Here is a 23,384-nt window from a genome sequence, read left to right as displayed (position 1 = left end):
ATATTTTTGCAAATTTCCTCCCTTTTTGCATTAAAGAACTGTGATTCGTCTGTAAATGTCACAAGACATGTCTCATAATCTCTCATTTATCTGAGACAAAATAATCTGTGATTAGAACTGTGTACTTCTCAGACTATTGCTAAAGTCCTAGCTAGTAACCTGTAACGCCTTACTAAAATGTCGCCAAGCTACCTGTTACCAAATTCCAAAGATTAGCCAAGAATTCAAACTGCTTATAACTATACACACTGATATACAGTTAAAAGTCGTTAATCCGGACCTCAAAGCTAAAAACTTTCTGCGCATGCGCCGCGTTGACACATGCGCATAGGCATTCACGCATGCGCGTAAGACCTTTTACCACTGCGCATGTGCGTGTTCGCAGGCACAGAATACGTTTTCGCGTGCGCGTTTTATCTGTAACAGATGGTAGAATCTAAAATTATCTAATTATCTATTTCAGTTAATGTTGATGATTGCGTTGTTCCTTAATCTTCGAATTGGATCCGGCTTATTATTTTTTGCAGACTGTAAGAGCACTTTTATAAAAGTAAACTTGAACTTTCGATTATGTCAAATAGAATTTCCGATTCTGGAGCTCCGAAAGGATCGTACAAAATGAAAGTATGTTTCGATGTACATCAAACAAAAAGTGGAATTGCTGCAAAAAATGGATAAAGACATGAAGAATGTGACAGAGAGGTTAGTGAAAACGAAAAAATTTCGATTGACAAGTTAGTCGGCGTTCTCGGCACAACAATTAACGGGACTTGAACAGCGGAACTTTGTAACTGAACAAGAAATTGTGTTTATAGAATTAAAGAGAAAGTATTATCACATAAAACGAAGCAACTTAAAACAACTTACATTGAAAGAAATGTTTAATAAAGTAAACAAATAAACATTGAGCTTTTTTTTTTTTTTTTTTTTTGTAAATTTTGATACCTTTTAGATTATAATTGTTCTTTATTTCATAAATTAAGGTTTCATATTTTTAATTTTAGAATTTCTGCATGCCATCTTATCTATAATCCGGAATCGCCAAAGTCCCGATGAGTCCGGATTAAAGACTTTTGACTCTATGTGGTTCAATAGAACCTCAAACACTCCATAGGTATTTCATGCCTATAATAGATCACTACTCGCGATTTATGAAAATAAGACTGCTCAGAAGAAAAGTGACATTGCTGATGAACTTGAACTTTATGAAGTTGCTAAATGAGCAGGTGTAAAAATAGATCCTGCACCTCAGTATACACCTTTTCTAAACAGTGTAAAAGAGCAAATATAACTGTACTGGAAAAAGCTAGAGCAATGATACTTGAGGCAAATTTTAAAAAATCCCTTAGGGGTGAAGCAGTATTTAACCCCTGCTTATATAAATAATCGACTCCCAAATAATTTAATTGACAATCGTGTTCCTTATTTTCTGAAGTACATTGAAAGTCTTGATTTAGCAAACATGCTGCATGTATTTGGCTGTGATGCTTATACTCTTGTGCCACCATCCCAAAGAAAAAAACTAAATGAAAAATTTGTCAGGATGATATTTGTAGGTTCGTTTAATGATTCCAGAAATAAGACACATTATTGTTTCCAGAAAAGTTCAATTGGTACTACAGTCAAAAGTCGTTAATCCGGACTCGCCGGGACTTCGGCGATTCCGGATTATCGATTTTTCCGGATTATAGATCATCAGTTTAAATCTCGTAAGATGGCATGCAGAAATTCTAAAATTAAAAATATGAAACCGTAATTTATGAAATAAAGAACAGTTATGATCCAAAGGGTATCAAAATTTGCAAAAAGAAAAAACTTAATATTTATTTGTTTACTTAAATAAACATTTCTTTCAATGTAAGTTGTTTAAGTTTTGCTTCGTTTCATGTGATAATACTTTCTCTTTAATTCTATTAAACAGACATAATTTCTTGTTCAGTTACAAAGTTCCGCTGTTCAAGTCCTATAATTGCTGTGTCAAGAACACCGACTAATTTGTCAATCGAAATTTTTTCGTTTTCAATAACCTCTGTCACTTTTCTTCGCTATCGGAAGCGAATTATAATGACGAGGAACTTGTTTTAAATCATATCAAAGACGGAGCATATCGAGATGAAATACTACATTTGGTAAGGAATTATAAGCCAAATAAAATAAAAACATCTGATCTTCAATTATAAGCCAAATAAAATAAAAACATCTGCACTGAAGATAAGGATAGTGTTGACAGATCAACTTCCAATTCATTATGTGCCCGCCGGCGCGTTCCCCCCGCCGAGCAGCGTGAAATTGATAAACAGATTTCGAATTTCAAAACATACTTTCGCTTTAGATCCTTTACATATTAACAAATATATATCGGAAATTCTATTTGATATAATCGAAAGTTTAAGCTTACTTTTATAAAATTGCTCTTACAGTCTGCAAAAAATAATAAGCCGGATCCAATTCGAAAATTAAGGAACAACGCAATCGTCAACATTAACTGAAATAGATAATTAGATAATTTTAGCTTATACGTCCATTATACATAAAACGCGAACGCGAAAACGTATTCTGCACTTGCGCACACTCATATGTGAAGTCGTAAAAGGTCTTACGCGCTCGCGTAAACGCCTATGCGCATGTGTCAACGCGGCGCATGCGCAGAAAGTTTTTAGTTTTGAGGTCCGGATTATAGATCATTCCGAATTATGGGTGTCCGAATTAACGACTTTTGACTGTATTCGGTTTCGAGGGCCGTAAAAAAATTACAGCGAAAATGTATGCGCGAAAGTGCCAAATCTAGTAAACACGCCCTTTTACCAGCGTGCCAAATCTCGCGTATGAGCTGATTTCAGATTGCGTAAGTTTATATAGTTCTGTATTTCTTAAGATGCCATTGAAAGACTAGTTTAATTTTTAATTCCTTTTTTGATATCCTATGGATCTAACAATTTAGGAATTGCCTATGATGAAAAGTCTGCGATAGAATTTTGGGTAAAGTGCAGAATCACTGCTTGACACGTTTTTAAGAATTGCACATACTCGGTATCCATCTACACATTGACTTATTTTCACTTAAAAAAAAAAATCCCAGAATTGCACAAAAATGGCACCACGCACACCCTTGACTTTATATATGTACACATCGACCTATTGTCACTTAAAAAGTAAAAGAAAATTGACAAAATTCCAATTGTTTTTACCCTTGTAAAAAGCGGCAAAGAAATAAGTGGGCGATTCTGCAAAGTGCAGAAAGTGTTTTCAAAGAAAAGGCATCATTCATCATGGAAAATTATGTTTGAACAACCAACGAGATGACATTATGGTTTAGCAATAACTCGGTAGCGAAATATTATATGAAATTAACTTTTCATCTAAATTAAAACATCAATATTTAGATAGATATTTACTATTATACTTCCTTTCTTGCGTTAGGGTTGCCGCAATTAGTTTTGGCAGCACTGGCATCAACAATAGTTTGGCGATATTTTACGGCCCTCGAAACCGAATAGTATCGTTCAATTTAATGAAGAGAAGAAGAAAGTAGAAAATCAAAAATACCTTCTCGATAGTTCTGATTTGAGTGAAAATTCCAATGGTGACATTAAAAATGAAGGCAAGTCAATTTCAGACATTGATAACGGCGAATTAAATGCTGCAAATAAGGAGGAACAAAGGAAATCTACAAGAGAAAAGAAACAACCAGTTAGGTAACCTAATCCTGAGACTTACTAAGTAATGTTTGTACAACAAGACACTGTGACATTTGAAAATATTTTAAGTCTACCACAAGTTGAACAAGAACTATGGAAAAGAGCTATGTACGAGGAAATGAAATCTATGCAAGATAACGTCATCTGGGATCTACAAAGTTTACCCCCTGATAAAAGAGCCATTTCCTGCAAATTGGTTCGGCGTAAAAAACGAGATGGAACTTACAAAGCCAGGCTTGTTGCTCCTGGCTTTATGCAAAAGGAATGCATAGACTATATGTCCATGTACACATCAATCTGTTTTCACTTAAAAAAAACATCCCAGAATTGCACAAACTAGGCATTGCACACTAATTTATTTTCATTAAAAAAATCAGGAAGTTAAAACAAACTATCATGGTAACCAGAAAAGAGGTTTCATTGCCAATATAAAAATAATAATAATAATAAGAGTATCACTTATGGAAGGGGCACCCAGTTCAACACTAGAGCCATGAGAAGTTGCACCAGAATCAATAATAAGTTGATCTTGCACAAGATTTCCAACCATAAAAGATATTACAATTGATGCATACTTATTACTATTTGAATTTGCCTGCTTTTTAGAATTATCAAAACATTCACTTTTGAAATGTCCAGTTTTCCTACAGCTATGACAGACGCAGTTCTTTTTTCTGCAGAATTTAATAGAATGTCCTTTTCTTTTACCATAAGTACAAACAGTTCTTTACGAGCACTAATAAAAACAGAGTTGTCCATATTTGGTTTAGAATACTTATTTTCACTTTTATAATCAAACGTGAGATTCAGAATCAATAAGTCTGCTTGTAAAAAATCCAAACTCAAATTATCACTTGGTTGATTTTCTAGTGATGCCTTAACATTTTCATATTCCTTTGGCAATGACATTAAAATGTAAGTAATAACATCAAAGTCACTTACTTCAGATCCTGAGATGCATAGATTACTAACCAAGTTCATTATATTGTCTCATTGACACATCTTTAGATTTTCTTATGGTAGCTAAACGTTTACACGTTAAAATTTGACTCACTGTTCCTTTAGCATTAAACGTAGCTTGCAGTTTCTCCCATATTATACATGCTGTGTCTTCACGTTGAAGAGAAGCAATAATATTATCACGTAACCCTTTAAAGGGCATCGACAGATGTATAATATATACCGGTTGTTTGTCAATTTTTTAACCTCCGAAAAATTTGCTAATTTCTCTACACCAAAAGCTATAATCGTAACTTTCTAATGTTTCCTTTCAATTCTAAAAGGCAACACCATCCTATGAATGCTCAATATTTTGCAGTTATGAAATTAATATACCTTGTTCCAAGGTATCATGTTTGAAGATTAATATCTATTGGAGGGAAAGGAAAAATTTAAAATCTGTAAATATATGACATACACATGCTGAACCTTTTAATATTTACTGCATTTCAATCGGAACTGATATTTAAAAGATTATGTATACGTCCCTACTGAAGGTACCTTGTCAGTAGATGGCAGCACCAGGCTTCTCCTTCTTTTTTACTCTGTGAGATGACAGCATTTCTTTACATTATAATAATTTATGATGTAATAATTTGTTTATGATTAACTTACAAAGTGCTTTTAAATTCAGTATTATGTTCATGAAGGGATGGGAAGTTTACTAACTCTGCATTAGGACTAAATACAAGTATATTTGTTTCTTTTTATTCTTTTTTTTTTCCCCCTCCGCTTGAGTTTCATTTGTCTCTATTTAGCTAAAATTTTAACTTCAGAACTTCACGCTTTCCCAAGAGAAAGACTCATTGAATTCAAAATTGCCATCTGGGGTCAAAATTTTACACCATTGTAGGTGTTAAATGTGGCACGTTAGCCCCCAAAAGACACCCGTTGCTTAGTGTTTTCCAAAATCCTAGAATCCAATGAAAATGAGAGAAGATGATTGACAACTGATTTGTCATTTGGGAGTCACGCCTTCGGTTGATCTTTACATTATGGTAACTTGGCGATTTTTTGGCGACCAACTCTCCTACAGCAACCCTCTATTTTTTTTTCCCCGCCGCCATTTTGTCTTCACGAAGTAAAGACATGTTTCTTTTCTTTTTATCTCCTGAACACTTCTTCCAACAATCTACTAGCCGAATTACACTTATGCTAGAAATTTTATCTAACAAACCTGTTTAATCATGACAAATATTCGCTGCAAAATTAGAAAAAACTGCACAATACCATCCTCCTTACGCATTTTTCAAAATAACACATACACATAAACCATGTACACGCCGATTTATTTTTACTTAAAAAAATATCCCAGAATTGCACAAAAATGGCATTGCGCACACTCTTCACTATATCCATGTACACTGCTTTTTTCTCATAAATTACAAAAATTTCACGAAAATACATGACAGTTTTCTCAATCTTTAAACCCGGTAAAAAGAACATATATGAAATTACCTGATCGCGAAAAAGTATTTACCCTTTACAAATATGAACATTTCCACATATAAAATAAATAAAATATCCAAAAACTTTTACCTCCAAATCATTATACACGTCACCAACAAATTCATACCGCAAGCATTACAAATACTTAATATCAAATATTTAAATTATTTCCATCCACGTTTACTTCAACTTAAACGTATACCAAATTCCTACAAACATAAAATTCACAAAATAACTATCATTTAATTAAAATATCACTAAACCATGTACACGTCGACTTATTTTTACTTAAAAAAACATCCCAGAATTGCACAAAAATGGCATTGCATCTTTGAACCCGGTAAAAAGAACATATATGAAATTACCTGATCGCGAAAAAGTATTTAACCTTTCCAAATATGAACATTTCCACATATAAAATAAATAAAATATCCAAAAACTTTTACCTCCAAATCATTATACACGTCACCAACAAATTCATACCGCAAGCATTACAAATACTTAATATCAAATATTTAAATTATTTCCATGCACGTTTACTTCAACTTAAACGTATACCAAATTCGTACAAACATAAAATTCACAAAATAACTATCATTTAATTAAAATATCACTAAACCATGTACACGTCGACTTATTTTTACTTAAAAAAACATCCCAGAATTGCACAAAAATGGCATTGCATCTTTAAACCCGGTAAAAAGAACATATATGAAATTACCTGATCGCGAAAAAGTATTTAACCTTTCCAAATATGAACATTTCCACATATAAAATAAATAAAATATCCAAAAACTTTTACCTCCAAATCATTATACACGTCACCAACAAATTCATACCGCAAGCATTACAAATACTTAGTATCAAATATTTAAATTATTTCCATACACGTTTATTTCAACTTAAACGTATACCAAATTCCTACAAGCATAAAATTCACAAAATAACTATCATTTCATTAAAATATCACTAAACCATGTACGCGTCGACTTATTTTTACTTAAAAAAACATCCCAGAATTGCACAAAAATGGCATTGCGCACACTCTTCACTATATCCATGTACACTGCTTTTTTCTCATAAATTAAAAAAATTTCACGAAAATACATGACAATTTTCTCAATCTTTAAACCCGGTAAAAAGAACATATATGAAATTACATGATCGCGAAAAAGTATTTACCCTTTACAAATATCAACATTTCCACATATAAAATAAATAGAATATCCAAAAACTTTTACCTCTAAATCATCTATTACATTATACACGTCACCAACGAATTCATACCGCAAGCATTACAAATACTTAATATCAAATATTTAAATTATTTCCATACACGTTTATTTCAATTTAAATGTATACCAAATTCCTACAAACATAAAATTCACAAAATAACTATCATTTCATTAAAATATAATTAAATTCAAAAACACTACTTAAAATATAAATGAGCACATACATTCAATTAATAAAAATTACCTTACAATCCTAATTACTTTAAACTAAATCATTGCTAATAACAATTTTCCCAATAATACCAAATTCCTTTCCACCTTACATTTACAACAATGCATAAAAATAATATCCTCAAATAATTAAAAATACTAACTTACCTAATCTTCTTCAGAATCTTGATTACGTGGCGGATACACTTTTCTTCCTTCTGTTTTAGAATCTTTAAAATCATACTTATCTTTCAAAGCAAGATACCAGGTAAAATAAATAACATAATAAAACATCTTTATTTCTCTCTCGCACAACCTTAAAAAACATTTATTACTATCCTTTTCAATACCACTAAATACCCATTTCGAATTCACTTTAGTTACGGCCATGGGATCCAAAAATTCACAAACACTATTTCACACAACACAGAATAAAGCCAAATAAAAAATTGCCAGATTTTTTCCCGATTAAAGAACAGTAATTCGTCCATTAATATCACATGACATGTCCCATGATCTCTCTTTCCCTCACACAAAATAATGCGTAATCAGAACTGAATACTACTCACATTCTTAACAAAGTCTAACTAACTTAATCTTCTTCCGAATCTTCCTTACATGGTGGATACACTTTTATTATGGATTCAATAAAATTACTGAACGATTTTTTTTCCGAATTTGATAGAATTTGATAAAAGAAAAATTCTCTTTATCACATCTACAATTCACTTTAGACAGCGCTATACAATCCCAAAATTATTTAACCCTAGTTCGCACAACACACAATGAAGCTTAATACAAAATAATATACATCCACAGATACTTGTCCAAATTCCCCCCTTTTCCGATTAAAGAACCGTAATTCGTACATTAATATCACATGACATATCCCATGATCTCTCATTTCCCCCACACAAAATAATGCGTAATCAGAACTGAGTACTGCTCACATTATTACCAAAGTCCCAGGTAGTAACCTTTATCGCCTCCAAAATGTCGCCAAACTACCAGTTACCATATTGTAAAGATCAACCACGCCTTCTTTCCTTTGTGTGGTGTGATAAAATCACACAAAGAGAAAGCTTACTTAAAAATATGGGAAATGGAAGTGCAATGAAAGTTCATCTCTTAGTGTAATCACAAAAACTGGGGATTTGAAAGCATGCTTTTATTCTTATCATCTTTGTTAATTTCAGATGAAAGACTAGGGAACGCAAGAAAAATTTAGGGTTAAGTTACAAATAGTTTTGGATGCAAACTAGAATTTATCCAAAAGTTGAAAAGGTGCCCCTAGGAGGTCAAAGGGGTTGAAAATCGAAATAAGAGCTTTGAGGTGTATAAAATAATAAATTTGTTTAACGGTGTTTCTTCTTGAACAAAAAAATATTACAACAGATATTTACAAAAAAATACAAATCTGGCTTACGGTCCTCGATAATCTAAAGTGTGTGTGCGTAGGGGGGACGATTCTTTGTATCATAGCATGAACCATGTTTTTTTTACATATTATCTAAAGCGTAAAATATGACTTCAAAATTGCAATGTCCTTTCTCATCTGAGTCGTAGAGTTTCGTTCTTAATTTTTAAAATTTTCCGACTGTTATATATCCTTGTAATATTATACTAGTTCAGTTACTGCATGATACGATTTACGCATGCAGTGTCGCATTTGCTAAATTTTTTTTATAAAATAATGATATTGAATTTAAATCAAGTTCAAAAGCATTTTACCCCTATTTTACATAAGTATGTTCAGCTGGCTTGCATCATCGAAGTGCATAAAAACATAAATTTCATTTTTAAAAGTTAAAATTTCTACGGAAATTTTAAAAGTTTTTGTCTTACGTAACTATATTCAAGCACTCATCTCTACAGATGTATGCAAAATTAATTTTAAAAAACAAAAATTAACAGTTGCCAGCTACCTGGGATAAAATGTCTTATAGGGGCGCTGGTATAAAATATATACCGGCTCTCAAAATTTAGGATTTCGCTCTAGATTTTTTTAAATTCTCAATTTTGTGTCCACAAGTTATAGTTCATGCAAAATTTTACCACAATTTGAATTATTTTATATACCGCCCCTAAAAGAGTTAAAAGCGCAAGAATTAAGGCGTAAGCCTTTTTTTTTATTTCAAAACATCTGCAGTTCTGTCCGCAGTTGCTTCTGTTTCCAAAAATGTATCCAATTCCTTTGCAGTAAATACTGCTTGAGCTCTTCGACATCAAAAAGTAAAGTTATTAATCCCATCAAATGGCGCAACACCAAGCACCTTTCATTTCCGCTTGAAAAATCCATCATTCATGAAAAACCTAAATAAAATCACGCAAATGATAAATTAAGACACTGGCATAGAAGGTTCGATGAAAAAAAGATCGGCGGATTTTAATTTTTGACGAACCACGCTCTCCTGTTGAACACCGAAAATGCTGTGGTTCGAGAAACATTTATTAATATGCAGAGAAATAAGCAGAGAGTGAAAAGGTTTACAGAGGTTATATATACAGTCAAAAGTCGTTAATTCGGACACCCATAATTCGGAATGATCTATAATCCGGACCTCAAAACTAAAAACTTTCTGCGCATGCGCCGCGTTGACACATGCGCAGAGGCGTTCACGCGTGCGCATAAGACCTTTTACAACTGCGCATATGAGTGTGCGCAAGTGCAGAATACGTTTTCGCGTGCGCATTTTATGTATAATGGACATATAAGCTAAATAATTATCTATTTCAGTTAATGTTGATGATTGCGTTGTTCCTTAATTTTCGAATTGCATCCGGCTTATTATTTTTTGCAGACTGTAAGAGCAATTTTATAAAAGTAAGCTTAAACTTTCGATTATATCAAATAGAATTTCCGATATATATTTGTTAATATGTAAAGGATCTAAAGCGAAAGTATGTTTTGAAATCCGAAATCTGTTTATCATTTTCACGCTGCTCCGCGGCGGGCGCGTAATGAATTGGAAGTTGATTTGTCAGCACTATCCTTATCTTCAGCGCAGATGTTTTTATTTTATTTGGCTTATAATTCCTTACCAAATGTAGTATTTCATCTCGATATGCTCCGTCTTTGATATGATTTAAAACAAGTTCCTCCTCATTATAATTCCCTTCGGATAGCGAAGAAAAGTGACACAGGTTATTGAAAACAAAAAAATTTCGATTAACAAATTAGTCGGTGTTCTTGACACAGCAATTATAGGACTTGAACGGCGGAACTTTGTAACTGAACAAGAAATTATGTCTGTTTAATAGAATTAAAGAGAAAGTATTATCACATGAAACGAAGCAAAACTTAAACAACTTACATTGAAAGAAATGTTTAATAAAGTAAACAAATAAATATTAAGCTTTTTCTTTTTGCAAATTTTGATACCCTTTAGATCATAATTGTTCTTTATTTCATAAATTACGGTTTCATATTTTTAATTTTGGAATTTCTGCATGCCATCTTACGAGATTTAAACTGATGATCTATAATCCGGAATCGCCGAAGTCCCGACGAGTCCGGATTAACGACTTTTGACTGTATAACTTTACAACAGATCATGGTTTAACAAATCATAAACAGGACACAATAAACAACCAATCAAAATAACATAAAGAATGAGATTAAGTTTCAGAATAATTCAGACCTGACCGAAAGCTAATGCTTCAGACATTACAGAAAGCTATACAGTCAAAAGTCTTTAATCCGGACTCGTCGGGACTTTGGCGATTCCAAATTATAGATCATCAGTTTAAACCTGGTAAGATGGCATGCAGAAATTATAAAATTAAAAATATGAAACTGTAATTTATGTTTACTTTATTAAACATTTCTTTCAACACGTGCATGCATAAAGCATATGCTATGCATAGTCGAAATTAGAAAATTGCAACCAGAAAACTATTTGTGTATTCCTGATATTTATAATGACGAGGAATTTGATTTAAATCATATCAAAAACAGAGTACATTGAGATGAAATACTACATTTAGTAAGGAATTATAACGTGAATAAAATAAAAACATCCGCCCTGAAGATGAGGATAGTGCTGACAGATTAACTTCCAGTTCATTGCGCGCCGCGAAATGCAATATGCTTTTACGCATGTGCAGAAAGTTTGTAGCTTTGAGGTCTGGATTAAAGACTTTTGACTGTACTTCTTTCTAACTAATAAGAATGCGATTACAAATATCTCGACATATTTTAAATTCAAATGTATCTTCTTTTACTTTTGTTTTAGGATATACATCTTTTTTTTTTTTTTTTTTTTTTTTTTTTTTTTTTTTTTGTGTGTGTGAACTTATGAATATATTACAGTCAAAAGTCGTTAATATGAACTCGTCGGGACTTCGGCGATTCCGGATTATTGATTTTTCCGGATTATAGATCATCAGTTTAAATCTGGTAAAATGGCATGCAGAAATTATAAAATTAAAAATATAAAACCGTAATTTACGAAATAAAGAACAATTATGATCTAAAGGGTATCAAAATTTACAAAAAAAAGCTTAATATTTATTTGTTTACTTTATTAAACATTTCTTTCAATGTAAGTTGTTTAAGTTGATTCGTTTTTTATGTGATAATACATTCTCTTTAATTCTATAAACAGACATAATTTCTTGTTCAGTTACAAAGTTCCGCTGTTCACGTCCTATAATTGCTGTGTCGAGAATACCGACTAATTTTTCAATCGAAATTTTTTCGTTTTCAATAACCTGTGTCACTTTCTTCGCTATCGGAAGCGAATTATAATGACGAGGCATTTGATTTAAATCATATCAAAGATGAAGTACATCGAGATGAAATACTACATTGAGTAAGCAATTATAAGCCAAATAAAATAAAAACATCTGCCCTTAAGATAAGGATAGTGAAGCCAGGGCATTAAAAGATAAACAAAGCTTAGATAAACAAACGTTAAAGTTTAGATAAACAAGCGTTAAAGTTTAGATAAACAAAATATATGCCTTTATCCATTTTTTGCAGCAATTCCACTTTTTGTGTAATGGGCTCCGAAAGATACTTTCGCTTTGTATCTCCTTTACATATTAGTAAATATATATCGAAAATTCTATTTGACATAATCGAAAGTTCAAGCTGACTTTTATAAAATTGCTCTAACAGTCTGCAAAAAATAATAATCCGGATCCAATTCGAAGATTAAGGAACAACGCAATCTGCAACATTAACTGTAGATAATTAGATAATTTTAGCTTAGCTTATCCTGTCCGTTATACATTAAACGCGCATTCATAAACGTATTTTGCGCACACGCAAATTCGTAGCGGTAAAGGTCTTACGCATGCGCAGAAAGGTTGTAGCTTTGAGGTCCGAATTAACGACTTTTGACTGTATATGACAGATCATTGCAAACCAGCTTTGGGCCAATTAAATATAGCACGGCATTTAATTGATAAGTAAGAGTGGTTTTTTTACATATTGAAATTTATTTGTATTGTGTTGCTGTAGTTTTTGTGATTTATTTAAAATTTAATTTTATTTCTTTGAAGTTAACGAAATTACTGTTTGAATTCTGTAGAGATATTTACCATCACATGAAAAATAATATTTTAAAAAATTCTTTTTGTTCTTTATTTGCATAAATTTTTGTTTTAGTGTAACAAATACTTGTAGAATATGAGCAAACTTATTTTAGCTTTTACAAATTAAATCCCATTTAGCTTCGTCAGATCTTGTAAATTGAATTTCTGACCACATTATGGGAAAAATTAATTCATCTGATAAACTAAACCTTTACTTCTTTGAGGGAAGTGGAGAAAGCGTGCGAGATGAAACACTGACTTGATTTACTTCCAAAGAAGTCGCATATTCAGTTTGAAGTGATTTTAATTTTCATGAAATGGATGTTATTGACAGCAAGGCATGTGAAATTGATAATTATAATTTGCTATATGATATAGGATGACCTGTTGAATAAATAAATATTATTTAATTTTTTAATGTAGAAAAATTATAGATTAAATATTTTGTATAATTTTTTTTTAATTTATTACATTTTAAATTTGTTTTAGCTCATCACATATAAGCTATTAGTAATCAGTAATAGAGATTTGTCACAATATACAGTCAAAAGTCGTTAATCCTAACTTGTCGGGACTTTGGCGATTCCGGATTATAGATCATCAGTTTAAATCTCATAAGATGGCATGCAGAATTTCTAAAATTAAAAATATGAAACCTTAATTTATGAAATAAAGAACAATTATAATCTAAAGGGTATCAAAATTTACAAAAAAAAAAAAGCTCAATATTTATTTGTTTACTTTATTAAACATTTCTTTCAATGTAAGTTGTTTTAAGTTGCTTCGTTTTATGTGATAATACTTTCTCTTTAATTCTATAAACAGACATAATTTCTTGTTCAGTTACAAAGTTCTGCTGTTCAAGTCCCATAATTGCTGTGCCGAGAATACCGACTAACTTGTCAATCAAACTTTTTTCATTTTCACTAACCTCTCTGTCACCTTCTTCATGTCTTTATCCATTTTTTGCAGCAATTCCACTTTTTGTTTGATGGACATCGAAACATACTTTTGTTTCGTAGATCCTTCGGGAGCTCCAGCATCGGAAATTCTATTTGACATAATCGAAAGTTCAAGTTTACTTTTATAAAATTGCTCTTACAGTCTGCAAAAAATAATAAGCCTGATCCAATTCGAAGATTAAGGAACAATGCAATCATCAACATTAACTGAAATAGATAATTTTAGCTTATACCGTCCGTTATACATTAAACGCGCAGGCGAAAATGTAGTCTGTGCTTGCGCACACGCATATGCGCAGTCGTAAAGGTCTTGCGCGCACGCGTAAAACGCCTGTGCGCATGTGTGAACGCGTCGCATGCGCAGAAAGTTTTTAGCTTTGAGGTCCGGATTATAGTATGGGTGTCCGAATTAACGACTTTTGACTGTATATGAAATTAATAGAATTACGTTTTACTTGGAATGCCTTTTATTTTGAAGAGATCTTTTGATGCTGTGGAATCATTCCTAAAGCAAAGACAAAGCAATTGATAATTATTTGTTTTGCAGTATATCTTCTATATTTAATTAATGGTTAATTGAAATTCTAAAAACAGCTGGGGGATACTCAGATAACCCGCACTTGGCTAACTTCCTAAAATCGCGTTCGGCAACTTGGGCGATGCGCGCCATACAGTGGGAAGACAGTTTAGGTTGCTAATTTAGACCTTCAGTACGCTAGGGAGAAAGGAAAAAGGGAAGGGATATTTTCTTCCTATATGTAAATACTTTGGCTGTCATGTGACTTTGCAGATGAATCCTCGTGCTGATCACATGACTTTGTCAGCAGACGTGGTGCATAGGCTCATATGCTGTTTGGTCTTCCATATAATCATTCGCTATTTAATTATTTTATTTGAACAAAATATTATTTATTAGATATCTAAATACTATTAAAATCATAATTATTTAATTACTGGAGATGGGCTTCAAGTTGCCGTAAACCATTCGCTATTTTCACTAAACTAAAAAAAATTTAGAAAATAAAATTATTAATGATATAAAAATTAAATAATTATTACAAAATTAATTCATAATTATTGAAATAATATTTATTAATACTGGGCTCCCAGTTTCAGTTTAATTACCTTATAAATTAATTACCCGTATAATTACAACAAAGTAGATAACATATGGTCTTTTTCTAACTTATCGTTTGCATGGGCACATTTTTAAAATTATTTACTTAATATTTATCTAGCCTTAACAAACAGAAATTAATTTCTAAATAAATTAATTGACACAAATAATTAACACGAATTATTTAGAATAAGAAAAGCACTCGCAGGTATTTGAAGATGGCAGAAATCCGTTAGACGAACTACCAGAGTGCAACAGTTTTACTGCTATCTCGCTGACAGACACTCTGTATCATACAAGCAATTTTTTAATCCCTCCTAATCAAGTTTATATTAAAATGAAATGTTTGTAAGACTTTGAAATGCTAATAAGTTAATGTAAAATATTAAAAAAAAAAAAACAATATTCTGCTACTTTTCTATGTCAAGTATATTTCATTGATTTCTTTACATAGAGGATTTTGGGGAGTTCGTTGTATCAGTAAAAAATTTAAACTGTTATACAAAACATGAGCAGAATTCTTTCACAGATAAACAAATAAAAGTTAATTAAATTTAATTAATAATTCTTTGAATAAGATTTATCTTCAGATTTTTCTGCTGTGTTGTTACTCATGTTAGTTTTTAATGGTAATGGATATAAATATTGAAACTTTTGCATCATCATATTTGCAACAAATACATAACCGAAATATATTCCTGAAATATATTGTTAGAAATCTTGTTTCCCTGCAGTTATGCAATTCAGGATTACATTTCCTGCATACCTACATGAAAACTATTTTCGTATTTTAAGACGAAGGGGGGGGAATTCTGCTTCCGTGCTAATAAATTCAAAAGAAGTTGGTTTTTGAAAACCTGTAAAGAAACGGAAAAATTTAAAAAAAAAAAAAAAAAAGTCTCATCTTGCACCTGTTATGTTTTTCTAAGTCAAGGTTATTTCAATGAACGGTTAAGCTGCACTGTACTATTTGCTTTGTGGAATCCAATTTATTGCCGATTTAGTTATAAAATTCAGATACCTACCTTTTCATTCAGTTGATTTGTAAACTACATTAAAGACACACATTAAAAAAAGAAACACTTTTATTGCACAATCATCTATCAAATTTAACTTTTGCAAAAACTTTTATTATTTGAAAAAATTTCTGTTATTTATTAATGCAAAATTATGTTAAAAAATAAAAATATAAAATACATTTTTACTGTTTATGTTAGTACTTTTAATCGAATTTTTCTACGAAACATCAATTATTAAGAGGGAATCGATTTTTCGCGAAATGACGTAGGCACAAAACCCCATGAACTTTGACCTCTGAACCTACATTCTTTTGGTTCAGTGCTCTGTGTGTAACACATCAAAAGGAAACACCTGCCAAATCAAGTACTTTTTCAGTTAAATTTTTATCTGCTTTCATCTATTGATATTTACATATTTGATTTATTATTTTTTGATTATATTAAAATTTTTATTTCTGTAACTTAGGAATATTTGTAATTTCTTCATATTTAATAAATTATTAATATTTATTTCTGCATTTTCTTCTGTCTACTACTAAACCTTTATTTCTGTACGTTACCAGTGTTTTAGTTTGATATACAGTCAAAAGTCTTTAATCCGGACTCATCGGGACTTCGGCAATTCCGGATTATAGATCATCAGTTTAAATCTGGTAAGATGGCATGCAGAAATTATAAAATTAAAAATATGAAACCGTAATTTATGAAATAAAGAACAAGTATGATCTAAAAGGTATCAAAATTTACACACACACACACACACACACAAAAAAAAAAAAAAAAAAAAAGCTTAATATTTATTTGTTTACTTTATTAAACATTTCTTTCAACGCGCACATGCATGAAGCATACATTACGCATAGTCAGAATTAGAAAATTGCAACCGGAAAACTATTTGATATTTATAATATTCGTATAATAATTTGTATTCGTGATATTTATAATGAATTTGATTTAAATCATGTCAAAGACTATATGTGGTATAAATGTACACAGTGCAAAAAAAAGGGGGAGGGACATATGATTAGAACTTAAAGAATTTCTTCCAATTTTTACAAACAATTCAAAATAAGAATAAAAAGAAACACAGCCAGTTAAGAAAAAAATCCGAAGAGCTCGAGAACTACTTCCTTTTACATGCACAGAAATGATCTTATCAGTGGAAGTAAACCCCATCTATTTCTAGAATAATATTCATAAAAAACCAAAAATAAAAAATGAGGATACTTTGCAATGTGCACTTCTTTTTATCAGTTTCTAGAAATCAAATTCATAACAGTTTGTCTTTTTATAGAACCACAAATAATATATTTGTTTTGAAGGAAAGAAAGCTGGATTCTTCATAAAGGAGAATGTCCTACCTTTTGCTTAATTTCAAAGGTTTTTTACAATTCCTTAAAGAACTAGCATGTAGTACTTAAGATGGAACTTGTCGAGGAATATTTAATTTTAAACCTCCTCTTCCATGATATTATATGGATGACCAAGAAAAGAAAATGGCCGTTTGGGCAAGTAATTACAATCACGGTTTATCTTGTACGAAGGAGAAATATCGTATTGCCATTTATGATTATTTTAAACATGTTGAATCTGACATTTAAACAATTTCCAATTTATTGTCGAGGGGAAGGAAAATACTTATTCTTCGGAAAATGGCTTGAGAGACCTGTTCGATTTCAGGATCGAGAGAAGAAATTTAAAAATATGATGAGATGGAACACGTTACTTGTCCTAATCATACAAAAGGATTCCATCATTGTGCTTTACAGAAGGTGGTTAGGTATACCATTATTTTAAAAGCAAAGAGCCTTGAATATGAAATTCTTTCTTCTTTTTGTATTATAATTTGATGTCTACACTTTTAACTTTGGAAATCTATTTTTAGAAACCCAAGGTCAAAATTGTAGATATCAAATTATAGAAAAAAAAGGAAGGATTTTTTTTTAATAATAACGTAATTAATTATGCGAAATATGGAATGAACTGTGCTTGATTCTAGACTTTCGTCAGTGGGAATCATATAAATGGGACATCAGAAAACTTTGTCTACACCCAAAATGATCCAGTGGGGGAAAAAAAACAAAAGTATGGTACGAGAACTTAGATGAAAAAAAGATCTGTTTTCTGACAAAAAGAAGGCTATTTTACGTTTGGGCTTGGGGGGGACAGAACATGGATCGCCCCAAGATAAAGGACTTGCTTGGCCCATGGGATATCTTCTCCATAAAGGTGCAGGGTTTTATTGAATTTGTTCTTGGTAAAAAGGATTGCTCGAGTCTTAACTACAGTAACTACTGCTCAAGTCTTATCTACATTAATTTTTTATTGATCTTCCATTTTGACAGCTAAGTCTCGAGTATGTTTATGTAGTCTTGTAGTCGTATTGCTGAGCTAATGAACACACTTTGTGAGAGGATTGCAGTGTCGTCTGCATACATTGAAAGTGTTGTGGGAATGTCGTTCACGTAAATAACTGCATAAATGGGTCCAAGCCGACTTCACTGGGGGACCCCAGCAAGAATTGCCCTATGTGTTCATAGTGTATTTGAGACGTGAACGACAAAGTGTTTACCGGTTAGGTAGGATTTAAGTATGTTTGTGATGTAGCCTGGGAAGCCCAGGTTGTGTAGTTTGTAAATGAGTGCGTCCAGCCATACATGGTCGTAGGCCTTTGCTATATCCAGGAACAGACGGAATTGGTGGGGAAAGGCACCGGACAAAACGACATTTTTTTAGCTGAGGATGAAATGAGAAGGGACGAAACGGTACTAATTTAATATCACGAATTCTAGTATTTTATTTTATTATTTGACTATTCATCATAAATTTAAGAATTAATTACATTTTTATTTGTCTTTACATTTTTTTATTGAATTTTAATTGTAAGTATTTTAAATTTCAGTTGCTAATTATGTCATTTTAATTATTCATTGTCTTAATCACTATTTTTTAATATTTCAATTTCTAATTATATTATTGTAATATTTATTCATTTTTATTTTATTTTTTCCTACTTTCCTGACAGTCTTCCGTAGAGCTCTGAGCTTCTGATTTTAGAAATTAAGCCTGTTACGGAGGGCACTGAAAATATGTAAATAAAATGTATTCAAAACAGTTCATTCAATTGTGGGCTGCCTCTACCCGAGGCTGGGTGCATTATGAATAAAGACAAAAGAATCTTAATAAGCCAACACTTCTTTATTTTCATCATAAGTCTTTTTCTCTTCCGAGATCATTTTTCAGTTCTGTGTACAGAAAAAAAATTCAAAATATTGACACATAGGCTGACGTCATGAACAGCAGCGCATTGCGCCAGTTATGACTTCAGTTCATTTCACAACATCCTCCCCCCCTTGACACTCAGGTTGAGTCTTACCCTAATTCTCCAGACTTACTAGTGCTGGTGCTGTTACGGATTCATTTTGCTTTACCTGTTCATGGTGAAAGTCTTTCTTCCGGTGATTATGTTGGGAGGTGAAACCAGTTCTTGGGAATAGAACCATCTCTTAGTCCTTGACTTCCTGTTTTAAGAAATTCATTAAATGTTGCAAGGATCAAACCCCTTTATTTTCAATTAGTTGTGATTTCGGCTTCTTTTCCACGCCATCAGTACTTCTTCTCATAAGCAACTTTCCACTTTAAGGGGGTAAAAAAATCACCATGTTTTTCTTGGGTTTTCCCCAGACTTTCCAACATTCGTAATTTTCCTTCTAGTTCATCAAAAAGGGAGGGTAGATCATTTTTGCTCTTCCGCTTACATAACAAGCTTCATCACTAAGTTTAACAAGTCTCTCTCATAGATTTGCACAAATAAATCTTCGCGTCCAAAGCGCTCTCTTAGTTGTTCAATGGTTTTGGGATAATTAGCTGCCATTACCAGAAAACTAAGAACCAGGCGTTCTACCTTCGATTTGGATTCCATGGCCTGCAACAGATATGCATTTTATTTTCATCAGTGATACTTTTGTCGTCGTGGACTTTCTGGAACTGAGTCAAAAAAGTCAGGTAATCTTTTGCTTCACCACTAAACTTTTTAAGTTCAATTTTAGGATATTTTAAATTTCCTCGATTCTGAGTTACATGGATACTGAGTATGTGCAATTCTTAAAAACGCGCCAAGCAGTGGGCGATTCTGCACTTTCCCCGAAATTTCTAAATATGTTAAGTCAGTATCTAGGTTCTGCGGTCTAGCAATCGCAGAACCACCCCAAGCGAAGAATGATTCTATTCCGGAAATTTAACGCAGTCTGTTCAAAATAAGAATGAAAAACACCCCAGATTGGTACATTTCTTTATAAATCAATAGGAGTATGACAGATGCGCTACGTGTCCTGCTCAGTGATAAAATATGCCACATGCGTGCATGTCTGTGAAAACCTGACGAAGCGAAGGGGAGTTTTCCTTTATTTAGTTATTTATTCTCCGAATACTGGCAGCTGTTGATTCTGGTTGCGTAATATCATGTGCAGAAGAATTAAGGTGCACATATTGTGCAATAACATTTGCGATATTTTGCAGAGATAAAAAGAGTTTTACTGTGCTTGCTAAGCAGATTATTTTTCAGTTCCATTGGGCAATTTTTTATATCATGCACATATCGAAATGTCAAAAGCATTATTTAGCTGAAAAATCTAAAGAACGGCTATGAGCTACTCCCTTTCACTTTTACGCTCAACTATCCGAAATTTTCAGATATTCGGCAATTTCCGAGTATCCCGTTAGTTAAGCTTTTACTGTTAAAGAATGAGTGTATGAAGCAATTTCTGTCTTCTGATTTCAGAAAAGTTCCTTTTTTTTTTACTTAAATTACTTTGCTTGCAATATCTGTTAAGGAAAAACTGTTATACACTGAAAATTTAGACAATGTTCAAAATTTTGATTTAAGTTAAATTATTTGGGTTTTCATCCTCAGAGAACCCGTTGGTGCTGTTGCATTTTTACTCGCCAAGCTCGAGCTGAGCCTTTGTTGGCAAATTATGTATCGGATGAGCGTCATTCGGGCAGCTGATGTAAAGCAGATTTTCGCAGATCCAATCAGATTGTCTTTTAGAAAGGCAAAGCAAGTTTCCAGCAAGTTTGATTTCCAGTAACCCTGAGAATCCCAAGACTCGCATGTGCAAGTTATGTTGAACTAAAGAAAATACCTTCCCATTCTCGTATACAACAAAATCAGTTTAATCCTAATATACGGTACCTTAAGAGACTAGAATAGCCCTTATGTACTCTGTTCTAATGTGAGAATGTCTATGTAAAGAAAGAAAGGTTCCATAGACGTAATGTAAATTAGTTTGCTATAGTGCCGTTAGAAAGCGAAGGTAAAAATTCTCCAAAGGATTTGGCGACGGAACCTGACAGCGAGAATTCCCCCCTTCGCGACGTGTATAGGAAATTCTGGATCATGTGTTAAGAAACGTTCTTTGACTTTCACGATAATTTATACTCAGATTTTCGTACTTTTTGCTGAAAATAGCTAATCTATTAATTAATTTACTCGCGCAAAAATATTTTCTTTTCCTTTAAAGTTTAAAGGAATTTAAAACGATATTCGTTTTATGTATTCTTGATAAACTTGACCTACGAACTTCGCGAGCTCCAGCGACAGATATTTCGCGCATACGCAGCTGTTTCCCTCTATGTTGGGACGGAGCCATTCCTGTTGCAGAGAAGTTTTTTATCTTAACAATACATATTTGTTTATTCTAACCTCCATGTACGGTACACATGGGATTTGGCGACATTATGATGAGCAGTAACAAGTTACCTCTTTCTGTCTCTTAGTCTCTGTTTAAGAAGGTGTTAGGTAGTAAACTGGTCATTTTGGTGTTGGCAGCAGTTTTCAAAATTGTACAAAGCCGTAGCGAAGACTAGGATTTTACCAAAAAAATCTTCTTCTTCTTTTTCTTTTTCTTTTTTTTTTTCTTTTTTTTTTTTTTAATAAATGCCTTATTTTTCACTTTGCAGTAAAATAAAAAAATAGTAATCTGTCATCTAGGCTAACGTTTAATATTCACCAAAATAGCATTGATTGTTGTAATTCAATTCTTAAGCTATTAACTTCATTTTAATGTTATTTATGTCATTTAATGTTCTTTCCTCTTAATTTATTTATTATTAGTTAAAAATACTTTCAAATTTCTCTGGCATAATTCTGAAAGTAAATCTAGATTACATATTATCATGAAATTTAATGGACTTAAAATATCATTAAATAGATTACAGAATGTCTGCAAAAAAACTCATTTTTTAATCCAGATTGGGCAGATTCTAATCTCAATCTTCAGTGGAGAAAACAACTATTATAGCTGTAATGCTTTCGGGATTATATATTTAATAAGTCATATGCAGTTGGCAAATTTTTCTGTTTTCAAATGGTAAACTCTTGGGTACATTTGATGTCTGAGAGACGTGTTTCACTTTTTTTCCCTAGGAGCGGATGGCGTGTCTAAAACGTTATTTGAGGTTAGGGTACAATTCTGTTCATTTCATTGTAGCTTGTGTCAGATATAATAGAAGAGGCAATTGCAATATTTCGGTGAACATTATTTGCTATACACTGCCCCATTATGTCAAAAACAAGGAGTATATTTTATGATAGTGATAGCGAAAGTGACTTTAAGAAAATCTAAAGAAGAATTATTTAGTGATCCTGAAATTGACAATTACAATGAAATACAAAGCAAAGGTGATGAAGACATTGAATTAGAAAATGATGACAATTGTAATATAATATCAAGGTTTCGAAGACGCACAAGACGTCTATCGAGCAGTGATAGTGAGTCTTCTGACCAGTATCAGAGGAATGGATTTGGGAAGAAGAAAATGTAGGCGATAAAAAAAGTTTTTCTGAAATATCTGGAATTAATCCTTTGAGCCTGCATAGACTAAGTGGTAATCCTACGCCTTTAGATGTTTTGAAAGAAGTCTTGAACGAAGATTTTTGGGACGCTATAGTAGAAGAGACGGATGGATATGCCAGAAAAGGGATAGAAAAAAGAAGGTTGTGAAAAAAAAAAAAAAAAAAAAAAAAACGTCGTTTCCTGCAAGTTCTGATGAAATGAAAGCTTATATTGCATTATGCATCTTGATGTCGCCATGATGAAGAAGCCAAAAATGCATATGTATTGTTCAAAAGGATATGCAATAAGTACTCCAAT

The 23,384-nt window shown here is 32.2% G+C and overlaps 1 long non-coding RNA gene across 3 annotated transcripts in view; it reads right to left on the bottom strand.

Moving 5' to 3' along the window:
- The window catches only part of LOC146999563 (uncharacterized), a 113,040-nt gene extending 95,310 nt beyond the window's left edge, over window positions 1-17,730 (bottom strand). For all 3 annotated transcript variants that reach the window (XR_015038543.1, XR_015038542.1, XR_015038541.1), the window contains exon 1: window positions 17,592-17,730. This is a non-coding gene — a long non-coding RNA (uncharacterized LOC146999563). The remainder of the gene's footprint in view (window positions 1-17,591) is intronic.
- Window positions 17,731-23,384: the final 5,654 nt, after the last annotated feature.

The sequence above is a fragment of the Stegodyphus dumicola genome, chromosome 1 (assembly GCF_044657685.1).
Source record: "Stegodyphus dumicola isolate Sdum_Otavi_A_Nest chromosome 1, ASM4465768v1".
NCBI lineage: Eukaryota > Metazoa > Arthropoda > Arachnida > Araneae > Eresidae > Stegodyphus > Stegodyphus dumicola.
The sequence above is the reverse complement of the archived record's forward strand: the minus strand, read 5'-3'. Positions and strand labels throughout refer to the sequence as shown.